The sequence below is a fragment of the Cardiocondyla obscurior genome, linkage group LG09, assembly GCF_019399895.1.
Source record: "Cardiocondyla obscurior isolate alpha-2009 linkage group LG09, Cobs3.1, whole genome shotgun sequence".
NCBI classification, from domain to species: Eukaryota; Metazoa; Arthropoda; class Insecta; order Hymenoptera; family Formicidae; genus Cardiocondyla; species Cardiocondyla obscurior.
Genome location: NC_091872.1, coordinates 4,109,113 through 4,125,313, shown reverse-complemented (window position 1 = coordinate 4,125,313; position 16,201 = coordinate 4,109,113). Strand labels below are relative to the sequence as shown.

The 16,201-nt window shown below is 41.2% G+C and overlaps 1 protein-coding gene across 4 annotated transcripts in view; it reads left to right on the top strand.

Moving 5' to 3' along the window:
* Positions 1-16,201, top strand: part of LOC139105842 (Krueppel-like factor 6) — a 286,889-nt gene that overhangs the window by 152,125 nt on the left and 118,563 nt on the right. For 2 of the 4 annotated variants that reach the window (XM_070662146.1, XM_070662147.1), the window contains exon 2: positions 5,432-5,512. The exons of the other annotated variants lie outside the window; for them this stretch is intronic. The gene's annotated coding sequence lies outside the window, so the exon portion shown is untranslated. The remainder of the gene's footprint in view (positions 1-5,431; positions 5,513-16,201) is intronic. 4 annotated transcript variants of the gene reach the window in all.

The window sequence follows — 16,201 nt, the reverse complement described above, 5'->3', positions numbered from 1 at the left end:
CTCGAGAAAACGCAGAAGCTGTAAAACCTGGCCTCGCAATCTTTTCAACTCTTGCGAGCAGTAAGATGGAGTACAAAAGAATAGTGAAGTTGAATAGAAATATATTTTATCAGAAAGCTCACAGTCACCCTACTTTCATAGTTACGCCGAACTTTCGATTTCTACCGTTTTGAAATACTTTTACAATTTCGAATCGCTTTATTCAAAATAAAATATATAAACGATATTAATATCTCCATTAAAACGCACACTAACCGAAAAAGAAAAGGGGAAGCGAGTTTTTATACAGAATAAGATTTATATTATTTATTTGTAATAGTTGAACGTACAATGAAAGTAGTGAGAAAAGATGCGCCGGTACGAAATAGAATAGAGTCATGAAAGTAACGTTGAAGGCAGTCATTTGAGAGCGCGATGAAAGGTAGGGATGATTGGAAAGTGTGAAACAATGAAAAACGGAAATAACGATTTTAGTGGTACAGATAAACCGGAGCTAATTGGATCATACGGCGGACAAACGATAAAGGGGCGAAATCGAAAGAATTGTTCGAAGGCGAGAATACAAAGAAGACAAAGAAATCCTTGATGGAATGGAGGGTGGGATGGTACGCGCCTAGCCCGGAAGCTAAAAACGTGGTAGAATAGTTTGCCGGTAGGAGAAAGACGAACTCTCGGGCGCGAGGAGTGCGAATTTTCTCGCTGCATTGTCGACTATTGTCAACTGTGGTTAACCTACCTGTTGGAGTACGAAAAAGAACTAGGTGTAGCTTTTGCGATCCTGACACTCATCCTACGAAAGATTTTCTCGAAGGGTCTTGTTCAGCTCACGTTGTATTCAACGTCACCGCACGGATTTTATCGACTTTGTTCTTAAAAAAGCTTCCGCTACATAATGTTACGATAACAGAGGACATTTTTTTTTTCAAATTGAAAGCACGAAATTTATTATTAAATACGAAAGAAAATGTTAGCCGTCGTAAAGAAGATTTTACTGTTACTATTTTTGCAAACGCATTAAAAAATTCAATTTTATAAAATTCATAAGTTTTACTTTAAATTTATCAAGTTGTAATATTGCTTATTCATATAAGAGACGTATGAATTAATATTGGCTTTGTACAGTAATTAATATCAATCGCACCAACAAATTTAGGGTGGCTGCATGACGCTCATCTATATTTCCCCCCTCTCCCTTTTCCTAAAGTTTATTTAATCTGGAAAATGTCCAGAGAGCGGATAATTAGCACGACAATTGCCAAAGTTTAATTGGAAATCCAGGCGAACCTTACCCTTCCACGAGTTTCAGGTATGCGCGTGTAGATAAGCCAGAGTTGTAAGTGGACAACTCGTTGGGCATGATGGTCGATGCAAGAATAAAACGAGATTAGACGCTCAAGAATAATAAAAATTTTCCAATCGCAATTGCTCCGGCGGCGCAATTTCAAGCCTTCTTGATACATTAATGACTAAAAACCTATGTATTTCTATTTTAACGCGCTTTAGATCACTAAAATTTTATCGTGCTTTAAAAAAAAAAAAAAAGAAAAACTTCTATTAAATTTACAAAAATTAATATTGCTTTTTAACATTATACCGTCTTATTTTTTTTTTTAATAAAAATAAGTCGCTGCATTTCTCTGCCTGCTGTTATTACTTACAGACGAAGGGATTCGAATATTCTAAAGATGAGGGATGAGAGAAGGGACATAATTTTCTTCTCACAAGCACAAGGGTACGCGGACGGGAATGAATTAAGATCGATCCACTTAACTGCTCGTCGGGAATTCGGGGTGCGTTCATGGGATTTCACGTGGCCGAATCGAGCGCGACGGGGCGGGGATGGCCCCCGCGTCGAAATAAAGTTATTAAAGGTCGGGAGTATAGCGCACCCCTGTCGACGTTATGCGTACGAATGAGTTATTTCTTTGCCTAAATTCCACTCCATTAAGCCGGGTACTTAAGTGCCCGTGAGCACACGAGGGGTGGGCAATGTCATTAAAGACGGCATAAACATATACGTAAATACCCGGCGCGTATCGAGGGAGCGAATTGTAAATCGCAACGGCGCAATAATTCTATTGACGCGCGAATCATCGCGGATAAGGGGAAAACGTATTTTGTAATCCCTATTTTGCATTGCACAACTGCATTTCGACGCTTTGGCACGCCGCAAGTAGTTTTAAATCGCAGCAGTCGGAAAAGATTATATACGTACAGCGGATTTAAACGCGGACGATTTTACTCCGTCATCCATATGATCTGCTTGCCATTTGCAAATCAAGTCGCTATCCACAACGGGTTCAGATATTTTTTTTGTTCTTTTTTTATTATTTTTTTATTTTTTAATTTTTTTTACATTTATCGCTATCGCACGCAAAATCAATTATTTTCACGAGACAAGAAACTTGCGGCGAAATAGCTCGGGGCACGACTAAAGACGTTCAAAGTTTGCGTGACAGTTAGTTTCATAGAAGTGATTAAAACTTGGTTCAATTAGAGTGACTTTAATCATTAATTAACACATTGTTAATAGTACCATAAGCGGGAAAAACTTTTTAATCCCAATAGGATTTTTAAATAGCTGTTCGAATAGCGTACGAATTATTTATCTATAAAATATTATATTGCGTTACACGTAACGTTTTACGAGTGAAAATGATACAACGTTGTAGCTGCAATTATTTTACGAATAGTATTCCGGCATCTTATTTAACGAAACGAGATTATTTAGCATGCATAACCCTGAGATACTTGTACAATATTTGAATTATTGGAAAATCGAAGATCGTCTAACGGCCTCACTGATAACGAAGATTGTACAGCGTGCATTGAAAGGGCTGTTCGTAGGTCAAGAGGGAATTAATTCGTGAAACGACCGTAATCGCTTTAGCGCCTGGATCGTGCAAAAAGGTATAAGAGCTTGCCAAATTAGTGGTGCTTTTCAACGGAGGACCGACATTTAATCCCATTGACCACAATCGTTTCTGGTTTTCTCTAAATTGTGTTTTCTTTTCCCCTCCCTACGTAGGATCGATTTTATTAATTGGCTATTTAATCTTGATTATACAACGATAATTTTATAATAAAACGCTAGGTAGAAGAATGATCAGTTAAATAAATTAATAAACAGAGAGGCTAAACGTTTTATATATTGGAAGCCACAAAATAAAAACGATCTGGACTGAAAATTGACGAAACGAGTGTTTCTTGTTAAAAAGTGGACCGTGCTATTTTGAGGGCGTAGTACGAATTGGAGTGAGAAAAAATCGAAGGCCAGGCCACGTTTGTTAACTACGACACCACCCGTCTAGAGTCTACAATATTTCGCGTGTACGTTTTAAAGAAGTCACGTATTTGACGTAAATAAATTGCAAATGTTTTACAAATAATATTTTTATTTAAAAATAATGTCACCGTGCTAGTTTCCAGATTCACGAGGCTGTACAAATTTTAGATGCGCAAAAGTCTTTCAATGTTTAAGAATTGACGATGCGCCCGTGTTCAATATCGAAATAATATATGAGATCCTGGTTTTTATCAAATTCAAATTCTCGAAATAAATTCGCTCGCGTCCCGCGTTGGAATCTATCCTCGTCTTCAACAATTCTGTCGCGATGCGACGTCCGCGCAATTTCGACCTCCACAATCCCTGAATCACAGACGGAGGCGTCGTCGCCTTTTTCGGAAGCGGGCGGAAAATCAGGGATTCCGCGACGCCACGAAGGCTCGTGGAAGCTCGGTTGGATGGTAGAAGGATTTGCTCGCAGCCCCCGACAGGAATGAGATTCAGTCGGTACTCTTGGTAACGTTCTCCTTTCCTCCGTCCTGTTTGAGGCTCGAGACATCGGACTCGGTAATCGATATACGTACCTTTTCTTGTCCCTCCTGTTTTTCCTGGAATCTCATCATCTCCTCTCCTTGATTCTGCTTTCGGCGGGCCGTTGCGTCACCACCCCTTTGTTTTCCCGGTTGCTCTCCAGACGGAATTCCTTCCCGAAAAAAATACCCGCGAATCTGTCGTCGTTCGGTCTTTCCTTCGGGATATCCACTTTTCATTGTTTCAAGTCTAGCTATGATTGCGATCTTCGCGTCTGTGGTTGAAAGGACCACTTCTCTGTGCGATCTTCCGTTATCTCTTGTATGTTACTCTTTTTTTTTTTTCAGGAAGCCGTCTTTTGCTGTTCCATTTTTTTTTTTTTTTTTTAATTACCCTTTATTCAGATCTCGGATATTCGGGAATTGGCCTCTGCGGTTATCAATTCGAGAGATAAGATCTGAAAGACGGCAACGTCTTTATTTGTTCAGCCGTTTCTTCGTCTTTCAGATCCTCGCGTGCAACCGATAATTAAATCTTCTTGCCGTATAAACAGCCACATTCGTGTAAATTAATTTCTCTCGATATTATCCATCAGGCGACTTTATCAATAAAGAATTCTGTTGCAAAGCAATGATAGTTTATGGACCGTAAAAGTATCATTTTCATCAATATTAACCTTCCTACCTTCATTAATTAATCCTCGCTCCTTCTTAAAAATATAATCGTATCCATGAAATAATATGATGGACAAATTAACGAGACATTACCGGTTCGCGTATAACGACATATTTACGATTTTGCATGACGGCGACTGCTCAGGTAGAAACTGCATACTTGTTTACGGTTTATGGAGCTATTGCAGTATAATATAGTAGTCCATAACGGGCAGGTTTACTATGTTTACACGAGCGTACAGCGATGTGTTAATCGAAGCGTTCGTTCATTCTGAATTACCCTGAACGATATCGGCTACGAATCCACTGGCACGTAATTGTTATCAAGTATAACAAACGAAATTTATTATTATTATTACCGTCGTTTAGTGCCACGCTCTGATGATTTCTCTCTCGATACAATTATATCTCGTGTGATCATTTCATAAACATATTATTAACGATTTTCTTCTTCGTAATCGGATTATTGTTAAACGGAACAGGATTTAAGTCGCCCTGCGAATATCAGCCGGGATCAGTCATCCGGCGTTCTCGCACAGGGGGCTCGTGAATTGATAACACGAATTACGATAAAACGCTGCACTTGAAACAGATGCGCGCGCGCATATAAATTACGCCAGGAAATAACATCATCACTTATATATCTCCTCATCAGTCATTCGCTTTATACCCTAAGTGAGTTTTCGGGCACATTCCCGTCAACTTGACGGATTAGCTTCACGTTATGATGTTTTGGGAATTGAACACTACGCTACGGAGCTTTCGTAGTAGCTTGCCGGTGATGTAAAACAAAATTTTAACTCCTTTCTCCTGTCGCTGATATTAGTTTGAGGCACGCATTTCAGAACACAGCCGATTAATTTTTACATTGATACAAACCTTCAATTTCTCGAAATTTTGCGTGTATCTTTATTAATATTCAATTTTTTCTGTGTTACAGGTAAGAGTATATTCTTCTAAAGGATTTTACAATTCCGCAATGCTTCTGAACAAACTGTGGCGCATCTTCGACAACGTATAGGTAGGATTATGTAAAATATTATTCAAGTATTCTCACTCGTTACAATTTAATCGTCATTATCCAATTAATGCGTTGCTGTCGGATAATGTATTTAACCTTTCGCGTTCAATTAAAACAAATACGAAGGAAAAAGTACTTACGGGAATGGACGCGGAAGCGGTTTTACTTTCAGTCCGTTGCTCTATTCACTGTTTTAATCTAGGCCAATGAAGCATCCGTTACCGGTATGAATGAGTGCCTACTCTATCGTTACCGGAGTAACCGTGAATGTATGCGCCGTAAGTGAAGGGCGACGCTGCAAGGATGACAACTATAGCGATGACACATGCACTCGAAATAGAAACTAAGACTGATAACAGTACACGTTCGCTTGCAGTTGAACTTGCCACGATACGTCGAACCTTAAATCTTTCTGCATTCGGTAACGAGTGATTTAACTCGGATAATGAAAAACTGAAATTGTGCGAATTTGCCAAATAAAGATATTTCTGCACACGTTATCATCCTTGCCGCTCGTTATTATAAGAGAAGGAAAAAAGTACGCGAGTGTACGAGTTAACAGGAAATTAGGTCATCCGCTTCGAATGTAATCAATTTTAAATAAGAAATTGAATTAAGCGATGAAAATACGCGGCTCTGTTTAGAAGATGTAGGATTCTAAAAATTATCTATACATAGCTTGATATAATCACAACGTAATAAAGTTAAACACAATTGGAGAGGTCAATTGGAATGCAGCACTGAAATGCGGCATCGCGATTGTAATGCTTTTTTTTTTTTTTTAATCTCGAGATATTTTGTAATCAAGGGAACTGAACGCCCGCGATTGATTTTCGTAGCGGTTGGGAAACGGCGCAGGTTATAGCGGTCACAAAAGCACTTGGTATACCTGTATATAACCGAATATGTTTTCGCATAGACAGTGCGCCTTGAGGCGGGCAGGCGAGGTACGCACGTAATACACCGTAGACAATATTCATGTAGACTCGAAATCTTGCCAAAGTTTGGGCCAGTGATGAACTCCGCAAGATTGGCTTTTGAATATGTTCAACAATCCTACGTTAGTCTTATACATTTTTATCAATGAGTTACAATTACGCGCAAGCGCTTTGAAAAATTATTGGAAAAAAGGCTGTTTATCTGTCGGGATAAAGAACGCAAAACGTGCTGCTTACTTGGAAATTTTTTGCACTTTAATCTTTGGCGTAACGCTTCTACGTACATTATCACGAATATATCGATTTTACGTTTTACTTTCAAAGTGCTTTTTCAGTTTTTAAAATACATGTTCTTATTTTTGTTATTAAAATAATTTTTTAGATGCATTGTTTAAGTAAAATATTACAAAACTTTAAGGTCGCAAAAAAAAAAAATGTGTGATAGCAAATATTAATAAATGTCGACTTAATCTATCGCGTATAAAACGTTATTCATGGAAGGTTAATCGAATTATTTATTTAGACGACGATTAGATATAAATATCGCCAGTTACATAATTGAATATCTTCTACCATCTCCATTCTTCCTCTATTATTTTTTAATATTTTACTTGCTACGTTGTGACGCGGTCGTATTATATCTGCGAAAGCGTATTCTGCAAAAAGAACTTTCGCGTTTAACTACTTTATACGCTTTTTTCCATTTGTGATAATCGTACTTCCGACGCAAATTATTACTGCAAATGCTTCTTTAGGAATTAAAAAAGTCTAGCGTGTTGCATGCCCGTTCCAGCTGTTGACTTCAATCTGCGAATGCGGCGTTTGCTTTTTTACGGGAAAATCCCGTTGAATACGCTCCGACGAGATAGATAGAGAGAAAGATATATATATATAGAGAGAGAGAAAGAGAGTCGGCGGTGCAGCGGCAATGCCAGTCGAACAGATCGATTATTGTAATCGCGTATATGCAAAACCTCGCCGGATTAGACGATTGATGATCGATGAAAGACTCGTCGCGCGCGGATTTGCAGAATGGCCGTTTGTGCTAAGATCGCGTGCACGGTAACGAGATAAATGAAAGCGGATCGATTCTGAATGCATGGCACTGCATTGCGTCGCCGGGAGCATCTGCAATGCTGATCATTGATGTATCAATTTCCGTTGCGCGACGACTCTCGTAAGAAATCGCCGTAACTCATATGCACGCTGAAAGACGTCGAGGATCAGTAACGTGTGCTGCTCGCATAAATCAACGAATAATGCAAATATCGTCTCGCCGTGACGTATCTCTTACCGAAAGTAGCACAGCTTAGGAGCGCCGCGAAGCACGCGCAAACAACCCGTGAATCCACGATGCAGGCGCCAGTGATCGGGGAGGGTAGGAGGGAAGACGCACATGGTCCGGAGCAGTTTCGCGTTAGCGAATCTTGGAAAAACTGGGTCGATTTTAAATGCGACTCGGTCCGCAATGCGACGATCGTAAATACCGGTATGCTCGTCCATCCATACGCGCCTGCCGTCTCCGTGTAAGTCTTTCTCTTTTGCCAGTATCGTTCTTTGTGCGTTTCCACCTCGCATCTCTTTGTGGCCTTTAAAACGGATGCGATTTTCACTCTTGAAGTCTGCTCTTTTGTCTACCGCGAGCGAAATACCCTCGCATACCGCGGGAAGTTAGTGGAAAGGAACGGCATGTCGTTTCGTTATGCGTGAAGATTTGGTGATCGCCAGCTCTTTTAACATACTATTGATCATTCTGCAAACCGCGATATGCGTTCGGCATACTGGTCTACACGCCGCCCTTCCTTGAACGACAAGGAAAACGTGAAATGGGATCCGCGTGATTGCAAACCGAAACGAACTTGAAGCGCGGCGTCGCGTTTCAGTCGCGCGGGCATTTTACAGCAGACATAAAAAAATTTTAACGACGAGTACATAGTGAATATGAATTTTAAACCGCCGCATGTAATCGCTCTACGTATACAACGATTAAACGCACAATTACAAACCTATTTATCAATAGCGAGTGGAAACAAAGTATTTAAAAAAATCTTTAAAGGAGGTGAGAATGAGCGCGGTATTTAGCAGGATAGTTGAACAAAGCGGGCGACGTTGAAGAGCCGGGCTCTTTGATCATTAACCACTCGCGGGAATTCGTTTTCGCGAGCGCTGCCTTTTCTTTCTCTTAATTCACGGGAGCTGGAACCGCGCCAAAAGGCACGTTTCGCGAGGACGATAGGGCACTCGCGCTGCAACTGCAAAACGACGTCCGGACCGCAAGCGCCTCGCATTCCGGCTGGCCGCACAAATCTCGTCGACACGCGTGTGACATTCTGCCCGAGAACAGCTTGGGCACGGACAACGGCGCGCGGTCGTCCTCTCGACGGAGGGATGCTCCGAGGAATACAACCCCGCGGTTTCGGGGCGGCCGTCTGGGCCCGTCGTGTTGCTTCACGGCTTGGTTAATACGTCCAGGGCACTCGATTGCAGTTTCGCAGTTGAGATTCGCGGTCAGGCAGACGCTCGGCTAATTATAGACATTAATTGAAGGGAGGAGCGGACGGCGATATCTGCGGAAATGGCGTTCGAAGAATTTCAATTACCCGCCCCGGCAGCGGCGCATTTGTATTTTATTGTAATTTAGCGACACGAAAATATTGAGAAAGAAGAGGATATTTAATAATCAAAATGCGTGGAATTTCTTTCGTCATAAATATCACGCATTACGAAATTGCTAAATTAAATTGAATATCAAATATCTCCGGCTTATAATTATTTTACATATGTGAAAATACATTTATCGAATTCAATCGTAATGTGCCTACGCATAATTAAAGCGCTTAAATAAAACGTTAAGCTATATCTAACAAATTTGCAAACGAGATCATGAAATTATTAATGAGATATATTCCGCTCGGACAATTTTGAATTTATTCCGTAATATAACGCTGTCTGGGAAAAAAAAGCCGTCTAAAAATCTATTTCGAGAAGTGATATAATGTTATTTCTATGGTAAATAAGTGCAATATATTTCTCGTGCAATTTATTTTGCGATAGCAAAAGATACAAAACGCCGCGACAAAAGCGAATAAACAATCTGGACAGTTTCCGGATACGATTCTCGGAATAATTCTGTTTTCCGGAGTGCTAGAAGAGCAAAACTAGCACCCTTTCTTGTTCCATTTCGCTTTTAGCGTGTCCCTCTTCAAAATGAAGAGGGGGATGCCTGGATCACCAAAGGGCCGCCTGCGGGGTTTACGACCCTCGAAAGGCCCTTGGCTAACGACGTTACGCGTCCACCGACGCGCCCGGTATACTTTAGGAGCTCTCCAATTAATTATTCCGCGGGATTTCGCTCCGATTTAATTACGGTTCTTACCGTTTCGGCCTTCCTCCACGGTCTTTTTCTCTTTCTGCCGTTAGACTTTCACCTTATCGTGCCTCGGCTGCGCTCGATCTTGAAAAGCGAAGATGTGGACGGATTTCTTAATTAGGTGAGGCGACGCGCCGTAGTTTAATTTTCTAGAGAACCGTCCGTTCGCGTTTCTTCGTTCGTTCACCGATCGTAATTAGTTTCGAAATTATATCGTTAATACCAGGTGCTGTAAATACGAGCAGCGATTCCGGAAGTCTTAGTAGTGGTGCGAATGTTCCCCGTTCATAAAGTTCAGATATTATACTGGACTGAAAGTCGGGAAACCCGGGCGTTACAAGTTATTGGCCGATAATCGAATGGCGATGCTGGGAGCGCGTTATTCCTTTTTATCGATTAGTAATTCTCGTTCGCCGTTGGACGATCTTCTGAATTCAAGCGGAAGTCGTATAAATAATTCGCGAGGGGGACGCTTTTCCTATTCATTTAGATGAGTCGCCTCCCGATTATGATCGAGTTTTCGATCGGCCCGGCAGCTAATTTGGCGTGAAGTCGGCATATGCCGACGATTGGAAAGCAATCGCGACTTACTATCCTCTACCTTCCGCCTTGATAAGCCTCGACAGAGGTCATCACCATGGAAAACGGTAGAACCAGAGATAGCAACGTCGTGAATACGTACCACGACTAAAACGATTCCTCGCTATTTCTCGATATTGAGGCCATTAGCTGCATCAGAGCTGTTTGCGGATGTCGATAAATACGAAGCGTGGGGACTGAAGTCTCTAAAAAGACCAAATACATGGGGACGATTTATCTCCTTCTATAGGCTATGACAGGGCATCGGTCGAGACGACGTTCAGCAAGATCGCATTTCCGATATATTTAGAGACCTCACATGAGAAATGAAGATTATAAGAAGGTTGAAAGTATCATTATATAGATCAGATATATATTTGTACATACGAGCAAAAATATAGCGCAATAAATGTCTCTCGTATACATACGTGAATCTTAAATAACCTTTTTTTTCTTTTTCTTTTTTTTTTTTTTTTTGGATATACCGCAAATAAAAAATTGACGACAAATTTATACAAATAATACATCAATTAAAATCTTATTTTGTTATATCTTTTTAACGCGACTCGATATAATATATCGCGCTGGCTTCCTTGCTCATTATTTCGACTATGTGCGATAGATTGATGATGGATGAGCGTACTAGACTTCGGAGAATTACGGGTAAATCGAGCGACCGGGTCCATTCTGCGGTTGCGGATGATCGCAGGAACGTACTGACGGAATTCACTGACGAGAGGTCGAGCGTCTCGCACTGACGTGGCATAAAATTTTACCAACGATGCCCGTCCTCCCCGGGGTAATCTTCACGGTAATGTCTTCTTCCGTGGCGCGTGCACACGTACACACACGGCGAGATGAATTCAGGGGCCTCGGAGTCCCGCATTCGCTTTGGCCATCCACTCCTGTTTGAAAATCTCTCCCCGAATTTAACGTGCGACGCATTCCGGACTAACGTACGAAATTTAATCTCTTGGATGCACTCCGTAAAATTAAAATATGTACGGAGAGGAGCGCGCGAATTACGCAATGAAATCGGAAGATTGTTTCGTTTGTAAGCGGCTTCAAACGTAGCCGTAATCACGGAGTAACAACTTCGCCGAACGATTAAATTAAAAAGAGCTCTTACTCGTCCCGCCGGGAGCAATACCCCGCGATACGCGCCGCGAAACATCGTAATGCAAAATCGCAACGGTGAAGAAACAATGTACTCCACAAGTTGATCATAATACATATACATTATGCGTAACGTGCAATAACGCGGGAGGATAATGCACGGCAGTGAGATAGATGGAAATTTACAAAAACATTTAATAAAAAAGAAAAAGAGACATTAATTGAAATAAATTTTTTCACGTTATTAAAATTAACAATTTTTTAATTAATTTTATTTTTAATTTTTATTTATAGTTACTTGCTGATTTAATGCTAAAAACATTAAATATGAAAATAGCATATAGATATTAATATTACTTAATATATGAATAGTTCTTTTTTTTTATTTAAATAAAAACATTTATTGCGTTGTATATGGCAGGACCGCGTGGTCGTTTCGAGATACGTTAATATAGATCGCATATCGCGCTTGTGAAAAACGGAGACGAGCAGTAGTGAGAAATGGAAGGGTAAAGGTGAGGATCCTCATCTTAGCAGAGATGGAAAACGTTTATCCGACACGGCAAAAAAAAGTATGGAGAGAACTAATGGCGCGCGTGATGCTGGTGATTCGGAAAATTGTAGATCGGAGGGCGTATAATCGGGCTAATATCGTCAACCTCTGATTCCCGCTCTCACGTACCGAGCAAACCACTTTTCTTCTCTTGCTCGTAGCTTTGCTATCGCACCCCGCCCTTGCCATCCGACGACCGTCTGTGTCTCTTTCCTCAATACGAAGATCTAAAGGAAATCTCTCTAGGAAGCTTCATTTTCCACGGCAACGCCTCCGTTTAAAGCCCGCATCTTCCTTTCTCGTCATAGTACTCCTACTCGGCCTCCGCAAAGGATCTCGTCGCTAACAGATTCTGAAATCAGTGCCTTGCAATTTTTGTATCTCTCGATGTGGATATATAACTATTATTTTTTATTAGAGGAACACGCGACAGTGGATCGAAAGTGATTTATATGAGATGTTACATTATCGAGTTTATTGCCGTTGTTATCTTTGAGCACGCTTTTTGATCGTGTTGCAGTACGGCGATTTGTATTTTCAATAGCACTACCAGAAATTTAAATGACAAAAAACCTTTCGGTCTATCGTGAGAACGACGTTAGGCTAGCAGCAACAGTTGGCTCACCGTACTTCCTGTTTCTGAAAGAACCGTGCAGAAAGGAACTCGAGCATGACGTAGGCGTTATACATGTTCTGATCGCGCGGAATTATGTGACGAGTTGCCCTCGTACGGTCATTTAATTGCCTTTTATTAATCGAAAAGACTTCCTCCTTTCCCGGATGGAGGAATCAAGAGCTCGGTTGCTTTTACTCTTTTATTCTTTAGCTTGCCGTCGAATAAAAAGATTTTTTTTTTTTTCTTTTTCAAGTTCAAAGCAAATTTACTATTTTTATTTGGCACCGCACTATGATCTATTCAAGCATTAATTTGAAACGCGTCCCCTCTAATTCGTAACCCTGAAATCAAAATGAGGGTCGCGGATCGATCCTCATTTCGCTCGATCGTCGTTCTGAGTAATCGTCTCGCTCGCGTTTGGAACACCGAGAAATTTCTTCTCCACGAACAAACTCCGTCGACGATGATGTAGACACTTTGCGCGTGTTATCCATTCCCATGTCCTCTTTTTTGCCCATTCACCCTTGTGGACTCTCTTTTTCTCTGTTTCTCGTACGATCCATCGTAGGAGTCCACGCGATTCGGCGTTCGGTGGACGACGCTCGGTGTCAGCATTTCTTGCGCCCCGCTGATTTCTCGTACAATCGTCGTCCCTCGTTTCCGAACGACAACGATGATGAGAGGACGTCGTGAGTGCGCCAACGACGTCGAACATATCTACGAGGGATTTTCTCCGGTACTCCCTATTTTTGGAATTGAACGAAGCATATACCTATTTCTCGTGCTTTTTTTTTTTTCGCCTTGCCATACGACGGGTTTGATCGTTTCAACGGGAATGTATTCTTTCCTTCCTCGCTTTTCTGCTCGCCCGGCCTCACTCGGACCTCGTTACACGGTGCTTCAGAACGAGACCGATCGATATTCTCGGCTCGCGCGGTCAACTTCCGGTCGCCAGACCGAACGAGCAGAACGAGGTAATTCGGTGAAACGAGAGTGGAGCGCAGCCGGGCGGCAAAGACGGCGTGTACGATACGGCACGAACCCCTCCGTTGCACTCGCGGGAGGTACCGGGCGCGCGATGGCATAGCCGTACGGTGCATCTGGACGATGTTCGTACCATTTGGTAGCCGAGCCTTACCACCCTCCTGGGCGCTATCCGTCTACTCTCTCTCTCTCCTCCGCCACCCATCCCGCAGGAGTAATAACACCCTTGACTCCTCGTCCACTCGATCTCCCTCTCTCGCGCTACCTTCCTCCTTGATCCCATCTCTTTCTCTCCTCTTTGTCTTCTTTCATTTCCAACATCGTCGTTCCGCCTTTCTTGCTTCACGGCTTTCTTATTCCCAACGACACGAACGCATATTCTTTCCCTGCGCGTTTCTAAAGTACACCGGCAGTCCTTACACGTGTACAGTGACGATCTCAAGATATCGCAGTTGTAGTAGGAAGCGCTGAATATTCTAACGGATATTCTTCGCGCGGCTCGTGTTCGTTTCTTTTTTCTAGTCACGACTTCTGGTTATCCTCCTCGGATACCGGATGTTTTATCGTAATGTTATTACGCCCGCGCCCGTTGTATCTTGGGTAATTTTGCGTCGTTAATTGGATTAATTTTCAGTGTACTTTTAGCAAGATTAAGATGATGTATAATCGAACGTCACATATTCCTTCTGTATAATATCCACGATAGAACTTTGCAAGATAACGAATATTAAAAAGAATCGTTCTGATATTACGGTGGATTTAAACGCATATTTTATTATCGCAAAATGTAGATACTTATATTGTTATTTAGTTATCAGTCAGAATTAATAAAATCGATGTAACAGCGATCGCTTCACTGCGTTATTATAATCCCGTGTGATTTTTAAGAAATAAACAACCGATAAATATGGTCATATGGCGTGTGATTCACGAATATATGCGTCACATTGTGATAGAGATAAAATACATCGGACGGGCGCACGCACATGATCACGCCCTGCATCCGACATCCCCCACGCGTAAGGGTAGGTGGTTAGTAAATAAGTAGAGGGGACTCACGCCCTTCAAGATCAAGATAGAGATAACCGGCTTACACCCCTTAAAGCCAGGTTAATTAAAGGCCATTCCGCTAAAATCGCGATCTTCGAAATGGCGACTACGAAATCGCTGATCGTATCGTATGGACCGGCGTACACTTATCTCGTGAAAAAATCGATCTCCCCCGTGAAAAAGAAATCTCGAATACATTACTGAAAAGATGTTAAGTATAATATTTGATTCGTTTAAAAATTAATTCGTTTGATGAAAAATAAATGTGTTATTTGCATAACCGTGTTCTGTTTAGCAGAATAATTTCGAAAACTACGTGATTAAATGTACCCGCCGGGAAAAAAAAAAAAAAAAAAAAATTGAACGGTAGAGTATACTTTCCCGTTTCGCGATTGCGTATATTCTTTTACCTTGATTTCTCGTTTCATATATACTTTCTCATCGGGGCAAAAGCCGAATTATCTCGCATTTAATTATTCTCTCAACCACGCTCAGTCGCCAATACCACTTACATATACACACGCAATTACACGCACTTTGGCGAATGCGACTGGGCTGCACGTACATACTACAGCTGTGTTTGTAGGCCATTGTCGAAGGGCTGTGTTCTCGGTTTAATTGCGGAAACACGTGACCGCCACGTTAAAAAAGTGCCAGAGGGAATCGCTTCTCCGCTTCCTTTCCCTCTCCGTTTGATACTGCTCGTATAACGGACTATTGTATTATTGCATACTGCGGTCAACCAGATCAACTTTTCTACATTTGAACTTCAATTAGTTTTATAAGGTGTGAAACAGTCGACGCATGCATGCAAAAGTGTAAATTTGAAGTTTAATTAACTTTATCTGATCAATGTACGTTTTAATTATCGCTAAAGATACGTCTCTCTGCCTATACCTATTTAAAAAAAAAAAAAATTAAAACTAAACTTTTTTTATCTCGACTGTCGTAACAACTATGTCACGTTTCGCCCAAATAAATAAAATGCGCTTCCTCGCACTATTTTCAACGGGAAAATAATAATATTATAATAACAATTATGCACTACCGGTTTACAAGTCATTTAACCGAATAAATTTAAATTTAAATATACTTCTGTTTTTACAAAACATTCTATTAAACTTCTCGCGCGTGTCTTTTCCTTTCAGCCGTCGCTTCCGGTGTTCCTTTACTTTCGTTGTTTTACAATGTACCGTAGCACGTATTTGTGTGAGTGAAACAGCTGAGAGAGAAAAAAAGAATTGTTAATAGGTTCGGGAATGCGTAGTCAGGCCAATGAGGAAGCATCGTGTGAAAACGTGCGCGAGGATAATCTGATTAAAAGAAAAATTTTTATCTTCTTGAATCGGGATCGATCGCGGGCTGGAACGTCGCGGTGTGCCCTAGAAAAATCTGTTCTTTTCGTCGTCTTAGTTCCCCGACTTACGACTCGCATAAGAAGTTCCACGGAAGACTCATTTAACTTTCTTCGTTTCGAAAGAAA